This window comes from Suricata suricatta, chromosome 7, assembly GCF_006229205.1.
Source record: "Suricata suricatta isolate VVHF042 chromosome 7, meerkat_22Aug2017_6uvM2_HiC, whole genome shotgun sequence".
Taxonomy (NCBI): domain Eukaryota; kingdom Metazoa; phylum Chordata; class Mammalia; order Carnivora; family Herpestidae; genus Suricata; species Suricata suricatta.
The window spans coordinates 76648772-76652711 of NC_043706.1; the positions used below are offsets into that span (position 1 = coordinate 76648772).

Below are 3940 nucleotides of genomic sequence, written 5' to 3' on the forward strand. Positions count from 1 at the left end.
AAGAATTTACCCAGCTGTTGCTGGCTTTAAAGACAGAGGGGAAAAAGCCAGGAGGCAAGAAATCTGGGCAGCCAAGCCAGAAAGGACAAGTAAGCAGATTCTGGAGCCTCCAGGAAAGTGCACAGCCCTGCTGACATCTTAATTTTAGCCCAAGTGAGACCCATTCTGGACTTCTGAACAACAAAACTGTAAGATAATAAATCTGTGTGGTTTTTAAAAAACATTTAAAAAATTTTTTAATGTTTATTTACTTTTTAGAGACAGAAAGAGACCAAGTGCATGTAGGGAGGGGCAGAAAGAGAGAGAGAGAGAGAGGGAGAGGCAGACAGAATCCGAAGCAGGCTCTAGGCTCTGAGCTGTCAGCACAGAGCTGGATCTGGGACTCTAACCCACAAACCCTGAGATCATGACTGTGCTGAAGTCACATGCTTAACTGACTGAGCCACCCAGGTGCCCCTAAAAATTTTTTTAATGTTTATTTTTGAGCGAGTGAGTGAGAGAGACAGAGAGACAGAGTATGAGTGGGGGAGGGGCAGAGAGAGAGGGAGACACAGAATCTGAAACAGTCTCCAGGCTCTGAGCTGTCAGCGCAGAGCCTGATGGTGGGGCTGAAACTCACTAATGGTGAGATCATGACCTGAGCCGAAGTCAGATGCTTAACCGACTGAGCCTCCTAGGTGCCCGAATCCGTGTCAAGTCTCTAAATTTGTGGTAATTTGTTAAAGCACCTACAGAACACTACCACAATGCTTACCTCAAGAAAATATTTTTGTAGAGACCAAGAGAGAATGTCCTAGCGTACAGGGAAGAATCTGGAATAAGCGCAGCTGCCCCTGTGTAAACGATGAAGAATGTGTCCATGGAATACCCCAGTAAGTACAGGGTTCCCCTTCCGCCGCTGACTCACCAAGGAAATAGCCTTGATTGCCTGTCTTTTGTAAAAATGGGTTTGCCTGTGAGCATCCTTGCCCTTTTCCACTGACTCTATGCTTGCCTGTTTTGGAAAAGCGCTCAGATATTCATCACTAAGAAAGGTTTGAAGGGCCTGTGCAGGTGCTGGACACTTGGAGATCCCGTGGGAGAAAGTGCCTGCTGTGGACCGAATGTTTGTGTCCTCTCATGCCCCCAAATTTATATGTTGAAGCCTAGTTCCCCATGTGATGGTGTTAGGAGATTGGGGCTTTGGTAGGTGAGTAGTGCATGAGGGTGGAATCTCCACAAATAGGACGAGTGCCCCTGTAAGAAAAGACCAGTGAGCTTGCTTCCTGTCCCTTAACCTCATGAACAAACAGTGGGAAGGCCGCCACCTGCAAACCAGGAAGAGGACTCTCCCCAGGAACCACGAAGCACAGCACCCTGATCTCAGACTTCGAGTCTCCAGAACTGTGAGAAACAAATTTCTGTACTTTAAGCCATCTGCGGTATTTTGTTAAAGCAGGATTTTTGGTGTTAGGACTTTAGCATCCAGGCTGGACTAGATCAGGGGCTCTTCCTTCCCGAACAGTATCACCAGGCACTTGTTAGCAATACAATTCTCATGTTTTACCACTGGCGTTCTGAGCCAGAAGCTCTGGGGTGGGGGCTGGGAGGTTGGGTTTCCATAAGCACTGAGGTGATGCCAATCCACACTCAAGTTAGAGAACCACTGCACCGCTGACCTTTAGGGAGACTTCCAGCAGTGAGATTTTACAATTTCTCATGCCCTCGTGGTCATTTGCCTCTTGCTGTCAAACTCTTTCCTATCCTGTCTCCACTATCTGTCACCACCTCCTACTTGTCCTGCCATCCTATTCCTTGCTGAGTCAAGGAGTCTTCCTGGCCACCACCCCCCATCTCCTTGTTCAAGCCCCTCCCTCTGTGGTCTCTGCAACAAAGCCCCTCCCACAACCAACTCTTCCTTGATAGTCGACATGGACTCTTATCACTCTCCCAGGCCCCATCTCTGACCCAAACACCAACAGCTTGATTGATGTTAAAGATTGAAAGTGGTCTCCACTGGATATCTAAGGATTTCTTAAATTTAACATCCCCAAACCGACTTGTTACTGAGGCCCAGCATTCTGTCCCTTTGGAGCATGGTGATCTTGTTGGTCACTTGGGCTCAGGTGGGATTAAGTGAGGGAAGGAATGAGATTGCCCCAAGTGGGATTCTAGAGAACGGGCTGTTTGAGGGAGAGACCAGGAAGGGAAGATTAATTTCAGGGGAAAGAGTGAGTACGAGCACAGTATGGGTGGCAAGTTAGGGTTTGTGCTCTAGAAGGGAAGGGGCACGAGCACTAAGGAAGGATCACAAGAATCTCCTCCGAGAGCAATAGCTCCCAGAAAGAAGGCTGCAGAAGCCCCAGCCCAGACAGCCAACTGTCTCCCTCACTTCGACTCCCCAATCTCCGATGTAATTGTGAAGCACTAGACCACCCAGCATGGCAAAGGAGGGAGGCAGAGCCAGGGAGGTCCAAGAAGCACCCAAAAGGGGGCCTCAGATTCAAAGAGAGCCATGACCTTGCTTTAAGTTGGCTCCATGTGCCTTACCATGGCCAGATGAGTAGAAGTTGAGGTTTGGTGGCCAGCCTCCTGCAGCTTGCAAGTCCAAGGTTGAATCCTTGCTAGGGAGGAGGCCACAGAGTAAAGCACTTAGAGAGCCTTGAGGCGCTCATAGATCTCAGTGCCCCAAACACAGAGGTGTCTTATATGGGGGTGGCTCTCAATTATCATCCCAGGTAAAAAGCACCAGAATTACCCTAGAAAATTCCTTAGGAAGGCATCACCTTAGAGACAGTGCAGCTGGAGAAGTAAGTAGGCAGTAACCTTGCAAAGTGTCACAGCAATTGTGATATTATGATATGTAAAGAAATATATATATGTGTGTTTGGTCTTTTTCTCTGGTTACTAGCTCTTGAGACCCACGTAATTTCCTGAGTGATGGGGTGAGAAGAGCATATTGTTTGTTCATCGAAAACCTCCACCAAACATTTCTGAGTTTATGCTAATGAGGAGATCCCTGGTGGGCCCCTAGGTAGCTTCAGGATGGGGGCTGCTTATCAGGGGAACCAATCTTGTGATTAGAGTGTTGAAACTTCCAACCCCACCCCCCAACCTCTGGGGAGAGGGGGGCACTGGAGATTGAGGTAATCACCAATAGCCAATGATTTCATCAATGATGCCTATGGAATGGAACCTCTATAAAGCCCTAAACAACAGGGCTTAGTGAGTTTCCAGGTTAGCAAACACATCCCCCTGCAGGGAGGATGGCATACCCCAACCCCATGTGACAGAAGCCCCTATGCTCAGGACTCTAGTTATTACCCTGCCTACCTCTTCATCTGGCTGATCATCTGTGTCTGTATAATCTAATTTATAATGAATCAGCAATAGTAAATAAAGTATTTCCCTAAGCTCTATGAGCCATTAGAGCAAACTACTGAGCCTGCAGAGGGGTTGTGATTTTGTAGCCAAATCAGCCAAGTGCAGGTCACTTGGGGACTCACAACTTGCATTTGGTATCTGAAGTGGAGAGGTGGTCTTGGGAGGGAAAGAATGAATCTGTGCAATTATTTCAAATCAGAAGGCCATATAGTTCAAAATAGCCAAAAGATGTCTCATGTTAGAGGCGAGGAATTAAAGTGGGTTTTGCATAGATGGATGACGCAGGGTAGCATGGAGCAGGGGTGATGGGAACAGAGGCTCATTGGCAGAAACAAGCATGGATGTGCAGGGGCGGGGGGCATTCTGGCAGAGAAGAGTCCCGGTCAGGGGTAGCAGGGAGAGGACTGTGGAGGTCTTGGGATCCAGCAGGGAGACACAGGGGCTGCATTTCCTCTTGAAGAATATGGGGAGCCTGCAGTTTCTGAGGGAGCAGCACATAGAAGTGATGTTTCCAGGAGGTGAACCTGGCCATGAGGAGAGTGGGGACCATGGTATTGCTGTAAGCAGTGCTTCCAAA

At 48.2% G+C, this 3940-nt stretch overlaps 1 protein-coding gene across 1 annotated transcript in view; it reads right to left on the reverse strand.

Moving 5' to 3' along the window:
- Positions 1 to 3940, reverse strand: part of GABRR2 (gamma-aminobutyric acid type A receptor rho2 subunit) — a 42783-nt gene that overhangs the window by 26748 nt on the left and 12095 nt on the right. The gene's annotated exons all lie outside the window — the stretch shown is intronic.